Source organism: Felis catus, chromosome B2 (assembly GCF_018350175.1).
Source record: "Felis catus isolate Fca126 chromosome B2, F.catus_Fca126_mat1.0, whole genome shotgun sequence".
NCBI classification, from domain to species: Eukaryota; Metazoa; Chordata; class Mammalia; order Carnivora; family Felidae; genus Felis; species Felis catus.
In genome coordinates, this window is record NC_058372.1 from 2,884,643 (window position 1) to 2,903,856 (window position 19,214).

The 19,214-nt window shown below is 47.9% G+C and overlaps 4 non-coding genes and 1 pseudogene across 4 annotated transcripts; 4 read left to right on the forward strand and 1 right to left on the reverse strand.

Moving 5' to 3' along the window:
• Positions 1–3,396: 3,396 nt before the first annotated feature.
• Positions 3,397–3,889, forward strand: LOC109500084 (annotated as a pseudogene).
• Positions 3,890–5,367: 1,478 nt separating this feature from the next.
• TRNAM-CAU lies at positions 5,368–5,439 on the forward strand. Its single transcript has one exon. It is a non-coding gene; the product is annotated as a tRNA-Met (tRNA).
• A 1,123-nt stretch (positions 5,440–6,562) lies between these two features.
• Positions 6,563–6,635, forward strand: TRNAK-UUU. Its single transcript has one exon. It is a non-coding gene; the product is annotated as a tRNA-Lys (tRNA).
• An 8,631-nt stretch (positions 6,636–15,266) lies between these two features.
• On the forward strand, positions 15,267–15,338 carry TRNAD-GUC. The gene has a single exon. It is a non-coding gene; the product is annotated as a tRNA-Asp (tRNA).
• A 3,535-nt stretch (positions 15,339–18,873) lies between these two features.
• Positions 18,874–18,946, reverse strand: TRNAK-UUU. The gene has a single exon. It is a non-coding gene; the product is annotated as a tRNA-Lys (tRNA).
• Between the last annotated feature and the right edge of the window lie 268 nt (positions 18,947–19,214).

Sequence of the window (19,214 nt, forward strand, 5' to 3'; positions counted from 1 at the left end):
GGAGGTCACTCTACCAGTTTCAAGGAATGTTAGTGGGCTGTAGGCAGTAAGGGAATTTAATTTTTCATCTGCCTTAGCTTCCCACATCACCGTGGCCAGCACTTACACCCCTTTCCTTTGTTCTTGGGTAGCCAGGAGTGTCCTGGGAATATCACCCATATCCCACCTGGGGGCGGGGGTGTGCCAGCCTGTACTTTGCCCTCAGCTTGCCCCACACTCCCCCATCAGTGTGAAGGGAATTCAAAATCAGCATGTAATATTTGTTTCTCAAGCCCAATACAATGTACAAGTCAACTGAAACAGTCAAAACCTAGCAGACCAGAGATATGGCCAAGGTCATGAAAGACTCCACGATTTGACTGATTGACGAACTAACTCCATACTGGTAGAGTAAGCAGTCAGTTAGGTTCTAACAGGATGTCTGGAGGCCAGCAGCAAGGAAGTCAGAGGCCGGTCCTGGTCACACTCCGAAACAAAGCCACGAGAAGCCAGACGGCACCAGACAGGCCAGAAACCCTCACCAAATAAGGGAGAAAAGGCCCCCCAAACCCTACCCCCCACCAAAAAAATCCTACATATTCCATCCCCTAGTTAACAACTGTCAGTAAAAGCTAGACACCCAGCCCCTGACGGCGGCTCTCCCCTGAGTTCACTCGCTCTCACAACTCTAGTGTGCTCCCACTTTAATGAACTTCCTACTTGCACCCCTCAACCGTTGTGTCTGGTCTGTCCTTGAATGCTTTCTTGTGACCGAGAGCCTTCGGGGACGTCCTGAGGATGGGCTCCCCAGTCTACCCGGGACCACTTTCAGCCCAACCATGCCAACTGCAGCCCCAACAGGAAGACAGGGACTTAACCTTGCACAGACTCGACCTTGCAAATGGACACCACCCTACTATTCCGGCCCGGGAAGACACGTTCTTCCTGTCCACCCCCCCCCCCCCACCCCAGCCCAGCCAATGAGAAGCCACCATGCTTCAACTTCCGGTTTGCTCCAACAAACCAGTGGTTTGGAACTGCCTTCCCAGCTCACCCCTTTTCTGCTTAAAAAAGCACATTTCTCCTTGGTTCCCTCGACTTGCCTATGGTTTTGCCAGATTGCAATTCTCTTTTATTCCCAAATAAACCCATCTTTCGCTGGTGAAAATAATAGGCAGTTTTTGTTTTTAAGGTTAATAGGCTAATTCAATACTGAGACAATAAATATCTTCATTGATGTAAAAGGTCTTTACAGAATAATTGTTCAACACTTACTTTATGTGTCACTAGAAAATAAGCTCTCTGAAGACAAAAGTTTAGTTTCTTATTCTCACTGCTTAGAACTGTGTCGGGCACATAGTAGTGAAAAGATGAGTTTCAATAAAAGTAAAGCCGTAACTCATACAGATATAAGAACCACCGTACGTTAAAGGCTTCACTTAACTCATAATACAGGAATCCAGCAGATTTTATCAGTTTAAAAGAGAATCCAAAGAGTAGGTATATTTATAGCTCAGGAATACTGAAATAAATGTGAAAATGTGACCCCAGCTTTTGCCACAGCAGGGAAGGGAAGTCATCTGGACCTCTACTGTCCAAGACAGAGTTTGTATGTCTATAGACAAGAATTATTTTCCGTTGCTCCCAGGTATTCGCAATTACCGAATTGTCGAGTGAATCAGAATTAGATAACTCAGAGGGGATTCTTTGAGAGAATTCGGTTTTCCGTTGACTCAAGACATTTTCCCCTATTGTACTTATTGAATGTTTGTTGATTAAAACAACGACCTGCAGTATCTGCCCCTCCCTCACTTGTGCTGTCTCTGTCTCTCTCAACATGAATAAAAAAACTAAAAAAAAAAAAAAAATTACCACCATGAAATATAAATAATACCTCCAGTGCCAAAGAAAGTTTGCTTTATGGTAATTGGAGGCAAAATTTCACTGGCTTGTAATTCTATTCTCCCTTCCATTATCTTGTCTTTTGGTTGCATAAAGTTTCGTTAACGTACTCACGTCCTATTTCACTTTTAGCTTTTAATATGTAACTTTCTGGAGATTATATTTTTTTCTTTCTTTTAAGAGGCATCGTGCTATCTTCTTATGCTAACAGAAAGAATACCTATTATGAAATATTTTAATCTCAGGATCTGTCGACTAACATTAAACCATCACTGGCTGGTTCTACAATCAAAGCACAGCTGTTCTCTTTCTTGTTTGAACCTTTTAATCTGTTTTCCATGCCTCTTTATTAGTCTTTCATATTTTCCACCTCTTAAACCCTGTCATACTGCTTCCGGAATATTCACTTAGATTTAGTCTAGTTTTTCTCTCTTTATTCGTATGTTTCTGTTTACCCTTAGAGTGTTGAGCATGATTTTTAAAAGAACACTTCTTAACTTTCATGTAGTCAAAATTGTCAACCTCTGTCTTCACCGTTGAGTTATATTTTGTCTTCACTCTGGAACGAAATTCACTTCAAGGTCAGTTCCGTACACTTCCATGTAGATGGCCACGTTAAAAAAAAAAAAAAAAATCTACCGCGGGTGGTGTTTAGACAGCCTTCAGCAGTGGGATTTCAAAATGAAGACTCCGCACTCTCCCCTTGAAAACACCAGGCTCCCTCGTTGAAAATTCGAGTCCTGACTTTCCAAAAGTGAGAGCAAGATAGCAGAGAAGGCCGTGGAGAGGCCAGGAAAGAGAACGGGAGCCCTGGGAAACTGGGGGAGATGGACCAGCTACATAATTTACGAGACCCAATGACAAAGGAAAATGGGGACCCCTGGCTCAAAGAGTGGGAGAAACGTGCTGTTAAAATTACTAAAATATACCTGCATGGGGGTGGGCTAGAGGCTCAACTCCCACCAAGACTCCCACCCAGCGTCCCCTGGTAATGCCAGCTGCGAGACTACAACCTTTCCCCCCCAGATCTCCTAGGGAGCTTACTGCTGGAGGGAGGGGGTCAGGAAGGGGAGTGGGAAGGGCAAATTGGCACAAACCCTTCTCTGGGAGGGAAGAGCCAGGAGAGCCCAGGCTTCAACGAAAGCCCCAGCCTCAACACGCTCCGTGCCCCAGTGAGCATCACGAAACATATTTAAAGGGAAAACTCTTAAGAATTTCAAGACGGCATCTGCAGAGCATAAACCCCAAGACAGAGCCCTTCTAAGTGTGGGTTTGGGGGTGACGGTGCACTGTGTGACTGCATAGGTTCAGGCCCATAAATCCGGCCCTCTTGGGAATCACACACTATATTCAGAACCTTGAGAGAAATAATGGCTGAGTCCCTCTGGGGGTGAAGTATCAGCTGCGGTTCTAGCGGCTTCCGCTGGAGCTGAACTGTGATTGTGACTTGGGCCTTCTCAATCAGACCTTTCTAAGTAACTGAATAGAAACTGGAAGACAGTTCTGAAGCTGACGATGAGGCAGTAAGGAGTGGGCGATAGAAACGGTTCCTTAAGAAGCCTGAAGTATCTATCCTCTTTCCGCCGTCTTGGAACCTGTGGCGGCCTGCTAGGAACCGGACTCCTGGAACGACAAACACGTCTGGAAGGCTGTGATCCAAAGCCATTTTTGCTGGCTGTAGGCGAGGTCTGCGGAACCAGAGGGAGCACACAGCTCTTCTTAAAATTGAAGGTGTTTATGCTCGAGATGAAACTGAATTCTATCTAGGCAAGAGATGTGCTTATGTGTACAAAGCAAAGAACAACACGGTGACTCCCTGTGGCAAACCGAATAAAACCAGAGTAATCTGGGGAAAAGTGACTCATGCTCATGGAAACAGTGGCATGGTTCGTGTCAAATTCCGAAGCAACCTTCCTGCTAAAGCCATTGGCCACAAAATCCGTGTGATGCTGTACCCCTCAAGGATTTAAACTAACTGAAAAGTAAATAAATAAAGGTGGAGATTTGTTGTCTTGTATTTTTGTTAAAAAATTAAAGGCTGAAGTATTGATAACTTGCCTTTGTAAAAATCCACTTACAAATGTGACCTCTCCCCAGGAGAACCACAAAGTTACCTTGTGTTCCACTCAAAACGAAACGTGGGGGAAATGCTACCTCTCCAGTAGCAGGCGCCTTCTATGTTCCAGACTTTTTTTTTTTTTTTTTTTTTTTGCTTTTTAACTTTGGAGCAATTCAAATCATACGAACGAATATAACATGTAACCATGAAGCTGAAAGGAGAGAAGTCTGGTTTTGAATAAGTACGCAGCAGGTGGCCATGGGCTCAGATGTGAGCGAAGATCCCAGCAAGGTGGGATCCCCTTGGGCTCTGTAGCTCCAAGGCCAAGAGCCTGGAGGAAAGACGGAAACACCTGCGCGAACTGAGAGGCGGCTTCATATACGTCTGCGTAGGAGACAGTTTCAACGACGCTCTCGGGGCATCCCTGGAAGGTGGGAGAAAGAAGAGACGGTCGATGAGAGAGACAAGAAAGAAGAGCGAAAGGGTGTCAGGTAAGAAATGAGGACATGGAAAAGTTTGGAAACAGCTTGGCAGGAGTCTTTGTCGGGAAGAACCAGGCCTCGCTGGCAGAAACGGGTCCAGACATAACTAGAAAGCGATCCGGGCCTCGCTTTCTGCTCCAAGGTCACAACATACGTACAGACTCTCTCCCAAACACCGACTCAGTGTCGGGACCAGAGATTGGAGATTTCGTGTAGGCAGGACGTCCCGCTGCAGGGGAGGAGGGCACGGAGCCTCCTGTGAGTCCTGCGCTCGCCCCTTCCCTGCAACCCCGGTAGTGGAGGTTCTGCAAGTAGCGCTTGTGACTCCTCCCTCTGCCCCGCCCTCTGCCCCCGACCCTCCCTCCGCTCTCGCCCCCCACCCCGGCATGCCCCGCCCACTTCCCCAGGCTCCGCCCCGCCCCCTCCCTCTGCCTTCGCTCCGCCCCCGCCTCGCGCGCCCCTCCCTCTACCCCGCCCAGCCCCCCTCCCTCCCCTCCCTCCGCTCTCGCCCCGCCCCCGTCCCAGCCTGCCCTTCTCTCTGCCCTAGCCGGGTCCCCACCCCATCCTTCCCCTCCCTCTGCCCCGCCCCTCCCCTCTAGCGAGCCCAGGCTCTGCCCCACGCCCCTGCCCCCTCCTGGGTGGCGGAGGTGCAGGGCGACCTAGTTTCGGGTCCACGAGCGCGCAGGTTATGGCGCGAGAGCTCCGAGCTTTGAACCCCCCGCCAGAACTCCACGCGGGCTCCCGAGAAAGGGCTGCGGACCCTGGGTTTTCTGAGTGTGTACAAAGGCGCGGACGTGGGAGGGATTCCCTGTGGTCGCAGGTCTGAGAAGGAAATGTGCGGTGGACCCCGAGTGGAAGGCGGTAGAAGAGCCGGCGGAGAACAGAGTGTAGACACCCGAAAAGACGTACTAATTAGTGAGAGTCTAGGCCACTGTCGCCGCAGGTAGCAGAGTGGCGCAGCGGAAGCGTGCTGGGCCCATAACCCAGAGGTCGATGGATCGAAACCATCCTCTGCTAGCGTGTTTTTACTCAATCCGCACACTGCCCTCTCCAGCTCCAAGATCCGCACGAACACCAAGGCCGCTCGTGACAGTGACACTACTACCTTACCTTTCTTGATCTCTTTTGGATCTTGTTGGAAATTGGCCATTATCAAAAGCGTGTCTTTATCAACATTTTTGACGCTCACCCCATACTGGGAAGGGACGCGTCATCCCGTTTATGGTCCCCGCGTCTTGGCCCCTGCCGAGGTGCGACCACGTGTCGTGCACGCACGAAGACCTGCGGTGACAGAGGCCGCGCACGCGCTCGCATCTGCCTGGTCCGTCCCTCCCGTACACAGGACGGAGCTCAGGACCCAACGTGTAGGTAAAAACAGCAGGGCGAGGACGCAAGCGGACTCCCGAGCGTCGCTGGGGAGGGGGCGGTGCACTGCCCGGGGTTCACGTCCCTGCCGGGTCGGACGAGTGGGCGCAGGAATGACAGAACTGACAAAGGGAGGTCGGACAGGTGTGGGGGAGACCTGGAGGGGTGGAGGGAAGGAACGTGACGGAAGGCGAGGAACGACTTGGACACTGCGGCGCGTCCCGGACAGAAGCCCGTCTTAGAAGAGGCGGTCGCGTGTTTGCCCGCTGCTCCACCCTCACAGCCCAGGAACCCCGACGCCGAAGGAAAACACTGCTGGAAGCAACGGGAATTGAACCTCTGCCCTGTGCCGCAACCTTCGTTCTTTACCCAACGTTTGGCTCTCCTAAATTTCCTCCCATTTTCGGAAGTCGCTGGTGGAACCCGCGCTTCCTCCTCGCGGTGAGCCGTGGGGACACCTGCGCGTCCACGCCCAGGCCGGCTCCGGGGGCTCTACCTGCAGTCCTGTCCTGCAGGAATATTCCTTCCCACCAGACGGATCCCCCCTGTTCCCAAGCGACTTTCCTCCCACGCCCCCTGCAGTAAATACACCCAATACTTGTGTCGCGAAGAAATGCAGCGCTCAATGTCGTCGAGCTCAGCGGCAGCGCTGAGGCCCGGGCTGTGTGAGCGGCGCAGCTGGGGGACGCCAGTGATCTCTGGAGTCACGGGCATCACTCGCACTTCTTGGAGCCCTTAGTCATTATATGCAGTGAACTAGGACCTTTGCTGTGGAGCCTGGGTAGCTCAGTCGGTAGAGCATCAGACTTTTAATCTGAGGGTCCAGGGTTCAAGTCCCTGTTCAGGCGGCCCCATCGCTGTTTTATTTCAGTTAGGCCTACAACATCTCTGGAGCGGGGTCTCCACAACAGCCGAAACAGACCAAGGCATATCCTTGCAAGAGTTTACGTTTTTGGTCTTTCATTAATCACATTTGTCTGTTTTCACGTTCCTTTGACACGACTCCTTAATCTTGGAGCGAAGCTCGTCAGGAAGGGAAGAGAGTCTTTGCGGTCTGTCTCCGAGGTGACACAGTTGGGGCCAACTCTTCCTACACGGAAAGTTTGTGGCACCTTAAAAGCGCCTGGCTGAAAAGCCATATGCGAACACATTTTGAAATGGTCTTAGCTGCTTTTTTGTCTTTACATTAAAAAGTTTCGGTTCTTATCCAGGGATTTGGATTATGGTTAAAGGCCCTGATCGTGGGCTTTTAAGTGCATGGTGTGTGTGCGTTAAACCACGGCCCTGGGAACCCAAGGTACTGAGAATTTACTGGTTTTCTAATTTTTTATGTTTTTAGCCTGACGACAGGTAGTATAAATACTGCACTTAAGTTCATTGTGTTGGGTCTCTCCTTTTTTCGTTGTTATATTATTCATTTGAAATAATCAGGTTCAGGCCATGTTGCTTCTCTACCCTATCCTTGTTTATCTTATTATTTTTGTAGGCACAGGGACGATATCGTTCTAAAAGTCAAAACCATGCAGAGATACTCGGAGAAATGTCACTCGCCTCAGCGGTTCTTTGGTTTTCCTTCCCTCTCTCTGCTCACTCCCACCTTCTCTCTGTGGGCAATCAGTCCCCACTCGGCTTATCCTTCCTGTACCTTTTCCTGAACAAACAAGCAGATACACAATTTTAAAATTCCCTCTTATTTCCTAAAGACACTATACCACAGATGTTGATTGGCACTTCATCTTTTCACTTACCAAAAGACCCTAGAGATCACTCTATGTCAGTTCATCGAGATCTTCCCTGGTCTTACATTGTTACAGCCGCAGACGTACCCCGTTGTGTGAAAGTAATGCTTTATTTAACCACTTTCTTCTGTTTGGGCATTTCGGTTGTTCGCAGTTACAAATAATATGCGCACGTGTGTTTTCATTCTGTTGAAGGAAAGTTTTCAGGGGAGGTCATTAGGTTTGGGATTGTTGGGAGAAATGATGAATGCCTATGTGATCTTGTTAGATATGCCCCGATTCCCCTCCATAATGGTTATATCAATTTGTATTCCCACCAGCAATAAGTAAGACTGCCTGTTCCCCATAGCTTTGACATACCTTTTAATTTTTGTAAATCTAATAGCAGAAAAATGGCATCTCAGTTTGGTGCGAATTTGCATTTCTTTATCTGTTAGAGTTCGGATATACTTTTATATGTATAAGGGACTTTAAAATTTTTTTTAACACTTGTTTAGTTTTGAGAGAGAGAGAGACAGAGCGCAAGTAGGGGAGGGCAGAGAGAGAGGGAGACACAGAATCTGAAGCAGGCTCCGGGCTCCCAGCTGTCAGCACAGAGCCCGACATGGGAAACCACAAACCATGAGATCATGACCTGAGCCACCCAGGAGCCCCTAGGGACTTTTTTTATATCTTAAAAAATTGTCTATTAACATCTTTTTACTATTTTACTATAAAGTTTTGGCTTTTGTTTCAATTGTTAATTGTTAATTAATTGTTCATTGTGTATCTCTCTATCTTAGACGTGTTAACACAACAAGAAAACACTACATAACAGAATGGGGGGGTTTATTTAAAGTAGTGATAACAGGAAGATAGAGATCCTTGCAATGAACTGAATGTTTGTACCCCCCCCCCCAAATTCATATGTTGAAATTCTAAACCCCAGTGTGATATATTGGGATGTGGGGTGTTTAGGAGGTAATTGGGTCAGGAGGGTGAAGTCCCCGTGAATGACATTAGTGACTTACAAAAGGAAGCCCTGAGTGCTCTCTAGCCCTCTTTGCCCTGTGAGGATACAAGAAAACAACCCGGAGGAGGGCTCTCACCAGACCCCAGCCACACTGGCACCGTCAGCCTTGGACCTCCAACCTCTGGAACTGTGAAAAATGGATTTTTGTTGTTTATGAGCCCCTCAGTTCATGGTACTCTGTGAAACTCTTTGTCAATAAGAATGAAAACAAATACAATAAACGGTCAGTTGAAAAAGCCAGAATAATATCAACAAAATCAACAGATGAAATCACAAGGAAGAAAATGAGAAAAAATAAAGTGCAGAAAACAATGTGGTAGAAAATAGAATAAAATCAAAATCCTGAATTTCTGGAAGAAAATAACTTAAGGCAAACTAATGGCTAATTTAATCATGAGAAAAGGGAGGAAACAGACCTAAGAAACACTGAAGGGAAATCAACATTGAAAACAAAGAGATGTTGTCAACATTATAAATGCTACATAAATTATTCTAGAACATAGAACATGAAGGAATACTTTCTAATTCTTTTTATGAAGCAATTATAGCATTAATGTCTGAACCTAACAGTAAAAAAATGTACATGTGATGATCATACATGAATATCAATCTGAAAATACTGACATTAGCAAACAGAGTCCAACACCATTCTGACAGAGTGAGATTTAGTCCAGGAATTCAAGATTGTCCCATTTTTACGAAGTCCATTAAAGGATAAGGATATATCACATTAATAGATGTAAAGGGAAAAGCCATATGATCTCTTCTGATACTGATGAAGGAGCATACGGCAAGGTGACACCCTCCAACCTCCCCCCCACGCCCCCACCTCTGCCCAGACGGGTGGGCTCTTTGTGACATTCCTCAGGCTCCCCTGGTTGCCCAAGAACCAAAGAAAGGGGAAAACAAATGGTTGACTGATAGAGATCACAGTCGTGCAGGACTTGAGTCTCCATCAGTTTGTAAGTGTTTTCATGATTTACAAGAAAAAAGGCAATCTCCAGACACCTCTAGACTTAGTTTCCTGGAGCCCCAACATGCCCCTCCCCTCCACAGTGGTGTGGGGAACAAGCACAGAAGGAAATGGCAGAACTAAATTTCCTTAGAACCTGCAGCTCCTTGACAAATTCTTGAGGCAGGCAGAGTATAACATTCCTCCGGGAACCCCTACGGTCTTAATGTTCATGCTTCGCTAGAGGGAAAACCACCTTAGCTTGACAATAGCCAGGCCTCTGGTATCTTCTGAGTCCTCTTTAGCATATGAAAGTCATTTTGGAAACTTCCCTTTTACCTTGAAGTCCCCCAACTCCCAAGTGTGCAATCAGTCCCTCCTCACGACCCCAGAGCCGCTCTTCCTGCCCAGGGGTCCTGTCCCCATGCCTTAATAAAACTACCTTTTTGCACAAAGACGTCTCAAGCATTCTTTCAAGGCCGTCGGCTCTGGACCCCCCACCAGTCCAAAACCACATCGATACGGATACTGAAAAATTAGGTAAAATTCAACACCCGTTCCTGACTTAAAAGTTGAAGAAAATAGAAATTTATGAATGCTTTCTCTGAACACACACACACACACACACACACACACCCATCTTGAAACCAGCAGTTTAAACAGCTTATTTAACAGGAAACCACTACGGGCATTTCCACTAAGAATACAGCTGGTCACTACTCCCACTGCTACTCAATATTGGCTACTGGCAGTATTGGGAATGCAGTTAGATGAGAAATATCAGAGACATAAAATCTGGAAGAGGAGTAAAATGATCCCTCTTTGCAGAGGACCTGAGTACGCTTAGAAGACCCCAACATTCAACGATAAACATCAACCTACAAAAGAATTGTGGCACTCACAAATGAATGGACAAATAGATCAGTGCGGTCAAATACAAAGTCCAGAAATAAACCAAATCACATAAGGACATTTAGTCTATGATAAAGAGGGCATTTCAAACCAGAAGCGGAAAGATAGACTTGTTGATCAATGGTTCAGGAACAACATTCCTGGAATTGAAGAGAGTCGGGGCCTTGCTCTCTGGACAAGGCTTTAGCTTCAGGGAATGTTGGGGCTGGTTTGATCTTCTATGCAGACCGCTCGAACTGTCTCCACCATCAGCAATAAGGCTGGGTCACTTCTCATCATTTGTGTGTTCGCTGGAGCTACATTTTTCACTTTTCCTTTGCATTCACAACTTGGCCGACTGTTTGGCACAAGAGGCCTAGCTTTCGGCCTGCCGTGGCTCTCAACATGCCTTTCTCGCTGAGCTTAATCACATCCAGCTTTCGATTTAAAGTGAGGTGCCCCACCCCTCCTCCCCTTGAACACTTAGAGGCCGTTGTAGGGCTATCGATCGGCCTGATTTCAATATGGTTGTGTCTTGGGGAAAAGAAAGGCCCGAGAAGAGGGAAGGGGAGAGATGGGGAAAGGCCGGTCAATGGAGCTACCAGAATATACACAATTATCGATTAATTTCGCTCTCGTATTTGGGCACGGTTCGTGGCACCCCAAAACAGTTACGATGGGAGCCTCAACGCTCATGGATCACAGATCACCAGAACAAATATAATAATAATGAAAAAGGTTGAAATATTGTGAGAATTACCAAAGTGTGACACAAGGACACGAAGTGAGCAAATGCCTTTGGAGAAATGGTGCCAGCAAATTTGCAGGACGCAGGGTTGCCACAAACCTACAGTTTATAAAAACAACAGTCATAAAAGCCATAAAGCAAAGCTCAAGAGAACAAAGTATGCCTATGTAACGTGTGAGTATGTTCCTAGGAGACAAAGTGTTGATTTGTCAGGTTACATAAATGTGTAACTATTGGAGGTAATGAGAACTGTTTTCCCAAAGTTGTAAAGACATACGCCTGTCTTAGTCCCTTGCGGCTACTGTGACAATTTCCACAGACTGGGGGCTTCTAAACCACAGAAATTTACTCCTCAGTTTTAGAGCCTGGGAAGTCCAAGATCAAGGTGCTAGCAGCTTCAATTGTCTGATGAGAGAGAGCTTCCTCGAAGGAGCTCTTTGGGGTCTCCTGAAAAGGGCATTAATCCAATCCAGTAGGGACTAACTCAGGAATTAGTCACCTCTCAAAGGATCCACTTCTAAATACCATCACATTGGAGGGCAAGATTTCAACCTATGAATTTGGGGATAACCAAACATTCAACCCATAACGTCTGCCCCATCATAATTCAACCTGAGTCCGAAGGCCTGAGAATCAGGGAGCCAGAAGAAGATCCATGTTCCAGCTTTGAGCAATTAGGCAGAGGGCCGAAGTCTTTCTCTGCCCTTTTGTCCTATTTAGGCTCTCAGCGGCTTGGATGGTGCTCACCCGTATTGGGGAAGGCAAATGGCTTTACCGAACCCCCTAATTCAAGTGCTAATTTCATCCAGAAACACCCTCACAGACACACCTAGAAACAATGTTTAGCCAGATATCTGATCCGGGCAAGTTCACACATGAGGTTCACCACCACAGGCTCTTTGGGCAAAGTATAAAGGGTACTGTGTCTTCAAATCTTTTCCAACGGTTGTCACTTCTGTACATTTAATTTTTATCCTATCAAGTGGAAATAAGTTTGTTGAAGTAACGGCTTGCATTTTGGTATCACAGTGAGGTTGAATATCTCTACATATGTTTGGATTTATACACTTGAATTGTCTCCCCAATTCCGGTTTACTTATTTATTTATTTGACTGCCTGTTTTTCTATTGAGTTGACGTGCTTGACTTACTAACGTAAGGGAGGTCTTGGTGCATTGTTTTCTTTTTCTCTTTAGTTTCTTGCAATTCCATTATTTGAATTGCAGTTAACCTTTCTCCGCACAACTTGTGTTTTCATTTTAAGCTATAATTCGGTTACAAGAAGCTATTAATTTCATATGCACAAACCGGTCAAAGTTGTCTTGACCCTGTAGCATTTCTGTGTCGTATTTAACCAGTGTTTCCAATCTTTGCTGCTCGAATATACATTCTCATGATGGGGGTGGATCACTCACTCACTTGTGGGTGGATCCCCATCCTCTGAATTACTCTCTACATCAGCAGGGCTCAACTCCCCAGACTGTGTTTCCCAGGCCAACCTCCCACCTGTCTGCAGCTTAGTTGCGCTGGTGGGAGATTGGAGGCCAAAAAAAGATGGCGGAACCAGGTCATGTCTACCCCTCTTTCTACTGTGGGCTCCGTAACCTGGAGTAGCTGCACGTTCTCCTTGCCTTCAGTTCACAGAGAACAGAGCTGGTGTGATGAGATCTTGGGTCTGGAGAATTCCAATTCCCCTCTCTTTCCAAAAGGAGGATGGTGCTTTGCCTTTCTTTTTTTGGAAGGGTTTGAGGGCACCCTCATGCGTACAGAGCATTAGCTTTTTGAATGTAAGTTAAATTTTAGTCAAATGCTGAGACTGGATGGTGAGGAGCAGAAGGGAAGGTCTCGCATGTCTGTGCTCAGATTTATCCATGACCTGGGCTCGTTCGTGCTTTCTAACACGAAGATGCTGGACCACGTAAGCTGCAGTCCTCAACTTACCTCGTCAGGTAACTTCTGGTTGGGTTGAAATCAGTGTTGGGCACTGGATGGAGATTCGAGGAGAGAAGCCAGAGTGAAAGTATTACTCGCCACTGCTTGGTCTCAGCTGTATCTCCTCAGGGCATCAAATGCCTTCGAGGGCAAATCTGCAGGGGTTTCAAGTTCTCCCAGAGAGCCAGGCCTTTTAGCCTGTGTGGCTTCCTACATTGATAGTCTCTGTGCCATTGACCACATCAGCTCTTCCATCATTAACGGAATTTTACTATATTACTATATTTGCTATACAATTTACTATATTACATTTCTATACAAATTATTAAATTCTACTAAATTTACTATATTAAATTTCTCCACATTATTCCCCAGGCTAGCACATACAGGTTCCTGGCTGATTCACATACTCTCTACTGAGAGCTTTAAATTTTGGTTGTGGCATTTATATCCTTGATCTTTCTAGTGTTCTTTATCCAATGTCATATTTCCCTCCATGAGAAAACTATATTTTTTTCCTCGCTCCATTTACTAAGTAGCCTGAACTGTCCTCTGCCCTGAATGCCACCCCTCTCAATACACCAAATACTGACCTCCTGAGCTCTCTGTCCTGTTTAACCAATTTGAGGTTCTATGCCAGTGTCTATGATGTGACAATATATTCATTCCTGGAGTGTCTGATGAGTTCTGCAAGCTTTACAGGCGATCCTCTCCATATTTGTAGTAAAAGTGGCCTTGCTATTATGGGCCCGATACACTTACATACAATTTTACAAAAAGCTCTTGGAAATCTTTTCAAGCTCTTGAAAGAATTGTTGGGATTAATATTAGAATAATGTGGAATTCATAGATCGCTTTAAGGAGAAATGCTGTCCTTGAGATACTAAGTCCCCCTATCCACAAAATTATATACTTCTCCACTTGTTTAGGTCTTTAATGTCTCTTTGGAAACGAGGCTATGTTGACATTTTGCCGTTTCTAATATTTTTGGGAAGTTTGTATGTTTGTGTTATCACCATCATTATGTCATTTAACAGCTTTGTCCTCCTCTTTTTACAATTTCCTTCCATTTTTACTGGAGCAACAGTATCAGACAACTGTATACTCTCCCTTCCCTTTCCCCACAACCAAACTTCCTCAGTGCCTTTCCAGCTCTTAGTGTATACTCTGGCGCAGTCAACGGAGTTTATGCATAAACGCTTTATCTTTCATTCTTAATTGCAGCGGGTTAAATAGCACCCTCTGGAAATCTGTGTCTGTCCAGAACCTCAGAGCGCGACCTTACTTAGAAATAGGTCTTTGCAGATGTCATTAGTTAAATTAAGATCGGGTGCTACTGGGCTGGGCTGGGCCGTACATCCAGTGGCTGGTGTCCCTATAAGAGAGGACCCACAGAGACACAGAGAGAGGCAGAGATTGGAACTTGGCAGCCAGAGGCCAAGGAGCAGGCAGGATGGCGCCGAGTCACAGGAGGCTGGGAAGAAGCCGAGAAAGAGTCTTCTCCAGAGCCCTCCGGGCGCTGGCATCTTGATCTCCCTCTGCTGGTCTCCAAAACTGAGAGGAACGCGTTTCTGTTGCCTTAAGCCAAACCTGTTTGTAGAGGTTTGTTCCGAGGTCGTAGGACTCCTATTGCTTTTCTCTCCGGTCAGGACACACGTTCATTTCAGTCATGCTCATCCAGGAAGTGTGTCTTCCATTCTTTGCTCCCTGGAATTGCTACAAAGACCACCTGGGCAGCCCCCTCTGGCTCTGGGCTGGAATTTCACTGAGGAATATTCCTAACGGTGGGATTTCCACCGCTAAAAGGCTATTCACAAATAACCCACTCGATGCCAGCGCTGCAGAATCTGAGATTCGATTTTAAGAGTAAGCTCTTCTCCGTACTCCGTGTACAAATTCACGCGCAACACAGACGATTCTCACCGTGGCGAACCGAAGCAGAGGAAGTGCGTCTAGCTCGGGGGTCCTGCTGTTCAGGAACATTTCTGTGCCAGAGTGATAACACTGTGCACGGCAACGTCTGATCTCCTGCGGGCTGTCGTGTTTGCATTTTCCAGGTCACACTGGGAAATCTGTTCTCTTGGATTTTATAACAAATCTTTCCTGTGAAGATGGGCGCGTCTCTCAGGAATCCCGTACGCAGGAAAGGTCAGGACCCAGCGTGTGAATTCCTCTATAGGAGAACTTTCCGGGCACTAACGCGTCCTCCTCGTTAGTATAGTGGTGAGTATCCCCGCCTGTCACGCGGGAGACCGGGGTTCGATTCCCCGACGGGGAGACAGCAGGTGCAGCTTTTGGCCTCGCCCTTTTGAGAGCAGCAAACTTCCGGGGTGGGCTGGGCTCCCGGGGGGCTTCCGGCTTGGATTCCACCTCTCGTTTTAAGGCAATTTCCGTGTGGGGGCTGATCGTTGCACCGGGCCACTTTCCCTGGATGCGAAGTGCGCCCCGGAAATGCTCCCGGATGTTGAGCTGAGAACTTTGAGCTGCAGACGTCGCAGGCGCCAGTGAGGTGTGTGTCCAGGCACGCGGGGCGGGGGGCGCGTCGGGGGCAGGGGGTGGGGGGTGTTTGGGCGGAAAGGGACGGGCACCTGCCGGGACAGGTGAGGCGACGGAGGGGCCTCCCCGGAGCATCCAGGGCGTAGAGCCCGCGCTCGGGGACGAGGTGCAGGTGGAGTCGAAGGGGCAGGTGAAGGCGCCTGCGAACCGGTGGCGCACGGGCTCAAGCCCAGGTTTGCCGGCGGCGGGACTCGAACTCGCGGCTCCCTGCAGCAGCCGGAACCTGGGCCGCGGCAGGCAAGGATTGGGGTGCCTGGGGCCAGCGCCTTACCTGCCCCGGAATTATGTGTCCGTTGGTCTCAGCGCTGGGCAATAAACACCTGATCAAAATCGCTTTCAGACCGGATAGATTAGAAAAAAGAAAAACGGAAAGTCTACACGAAGTAGCAATTCCCAGCTGCTCCGAACTGAAACGGCGGGAAGGGACGAGCTTCGATGGAGCTGGCGAGAAAACGAAACAACCCAAAATATTGTTAAGACAGAGGAGCGCAGAACACAAGCTCCTTGAATCACCTAGAGATGTGCCTGAATTTAGGCCGCATCCCTCCACGGGGGGTGCTGTCTTAGGGTATTTGCCCCTCACGCCCCTCCCTGCACCTGTACATTTAGGATAACAAATTCTACCCCATGACTCTTGAGGAGATTAGTAAATGAGTAATTAACGGGAAACGGGTTAGCAATCTATAAGACAGTAACACTTGAGATTATCTTTCCTATGGGGCAAAATGTATTTGAATTTTTGCTATGGACAGACATCAGTTGCATTATGATCAACTATCTACAAGCCAGCCTCTACCATATAAAACTCTGGAATAGCTTAACAAATAGAAATTCAGTTAAAGGTGCACACTCAGAACCAAACAATTTCCAAAAGTCCGGCAGACAATGTCCAACACTTCACTGAAAGGACACCCAGTAATTTCCTGTTGCCTATTTCCAAGACTTTGGCGGTTTTTCCCGATACATGTGACTCTTCACACTCTAAGGGGCTTTGGGACTACCCGCGTATTTTGTCAAATGCAGATTCTCCTCCAGTAGACAGAGTGTACGTCCGGGGGTTCTGGATTTTCTAACAAGGTCTCTGGCGATGGAGACCTTGGTCTTACACGAACCACCCTTGGCAAAGCTCTCAATGTACATAGAAGTTTGCTGTACATTAGAATCACCTGGAAGCTTCTAAAATCCCTGATGGGGGGGGTGGGACCCAGTACCGATGACATTAGAATGTCTGGAGGTGGGAACCAGCCCTCAGTAGGTGTTGGAAATTCCCGGGTGATCTCAACAGGCCTCGAAGTTAGGGAGCCACTGCTCATTTCTCTGTCATTAGTTATTCTGGTTATGTTACTAACATAGTCACATATTTATTGTATTTCATATAAAATGTAAACTATTTGCACGGCATTAAAAAAAGCCTACTAGTGATGTAGCATAGATTCTGTTGTTACCGCCCTTCATGTAACAACGACAGCAACCTGGTGTTTCTCCTCCAAATCATGTAGTCACTACAGTGCGCGGTGGGGCCGGCGTGTTTTAATTCCGCCCCACTTTCCCTTTAGACACTGGAGGTGACACGTGGGGGGAGGCAGAGAAGGAAGCAGAGAAGAGACCAGAGAGAAAAGGAGGGGAGGCAGCGGCGAGGTGGAGAAAAGGAAGGAGGGACGAGTGAGCAGGAAACACCTGCCAAAAGAGGGAACCGGTCTTTTCCAGCAGGAGAAGCCTCCGAGGTGGGCACACCGCCCTTCTTCCGGCTCCGAAGGACCTGGGAAATCCCAGTTACAAAGTGCAGGAAAAACTCGACAGGGGGCAGCAGACTCCCTGGCAGGTGCCCTGTCTTGTCAGCTCGACTCCAGCTCCTCCCGATCTCCTCCTGGGCTTCCTCCTTGGTCACCGCAGCCAGGAGACACAGCTGTCCCCGAGTTTCTGCGGGAACCTGGTGTCCTGCTCTGCCTGGCCTGTAGGAATACGTGATCTCCCAGGGCCCCTCTGCTCTACCCTACTGCCCGCTTCCGGCAGTCAGTGGCGGACTCCAGCGAAAACACCCCCAAATGGAGCCTGCTCTTCGAACTCGACTTTTCTGGTTCATTTCCCGTGTATGTGCACATAAATCAGCTTTCAGCAAATGCACAGTGTGGAGGTTAAATGATCTGCTCAGTGATGACGGGCTGTGGCACCCGTCCAAGACTCTAGGAAATTGGTCCACGCTCTGGGGAGAGCCCGAGTGTCCCGGAAGCTGTGGGTTCCTTCCGCTCATCTGGGAGATCTCAGCCTTTCTCCGACTGAATTAAGATTCAAGAGCAGGCCAGGAACTCAACCTGGAGAACAGCAGACTTTGGATCTTTTAATGAGGAGTTGTTTGACATCTTTACGTCAGGCACACCTAGATGGGGAGGCTCCCTGTCGCCCTGTCAGGTGTCCAGCCGAAGGAAGGGAAGCCGGTACCACTCTCCAGACACGTGTTCTCCTGCGGGGTATCACGCGGTGGAAACGAGGAACACAGTGATGAAGCAAATGCACTCTTGCTTTGCACACACAGTATCCACCAGGTGAAAACCTTGACTCTTTAATCAAAACGCCATCTAAGGACTTACCAAAGCCTATGGCACCCTACACAGAACAAATGGAAAGAACCTCCTTTCCAGAGCTTCTACAGATGATTTAAACCCCAGGAGAAGGGGAGTAGCTTTCCCTTTTTAAAGATTTTGAAAGTAATCTCCATACCGACATGGGGCTCGAGCGCACACCCGGGAGAATCGCACTCCTTACCAACCCAGCCGGCCGGGCACCCTGGGAGGGGCAGCTTTTCAACGAAAGCACAAAGCGGATGGCGAACACGATTTCAGGATGTGTCTGGATTTCAGTTCTTCACCTCCGTGTTGCAGAGCGGGGCAGTAGCCGTGCACTGGCGTCTGCTGAACAAGCTGGGGGGCGCCCAGGGATCAAAGCGACCACAATGGTACCCGGGCAGGATCTATTCAAACTGCACCCCGCCTTCTAGACAGTCACCCCCACGTTGTGCAAGGGAATTTTAAAAGGGCACATCTCATAGCAATTCACTCAAAAGTTTTTTGTTGTCTTTCTTCCTATCGCCCACAATTCTACATTCCCTTGCAAATTCTAGGAGTGGCTTAGTTCGCTCTTAGAAGGAATAATTAAATGAGGCTAGATTGGGCCTTCACGTGGGCAAAGACAAAGAGTTCATGTGGACCACGTGCAGGTTCCTCTTCCACATGTGGCTGGGGGGAAAAATGTTCAACTGCCGCCTGAACAGGGACTTGAACCCTGGACCCTCAGATTAAAAGTCTGATGCTCTACCGACTGAGCTACCCAGGCCCTGGAAGGGCAGGGCTAACTTGTCTTATAAATAAGTAAATTCCGTGCAGAATTCGAACTACCAGGAAGTGACCTAAGGTTCCAGGAACTACCAGGGCCCCCCAAAGTGTGGCTCAGCGACCCGGGTCATCTCATCCTTAAGCAGACCGCGTAACCGCCACCCTGGACATTCTTTAAAGAGCCGGTCAACGCGCACAGCTACAGGGAGAGTGAAGGTTCTTCCTGGACCCAATTATTGCCGAAGGGGACTCGCGGTTTGGGGCAGAAG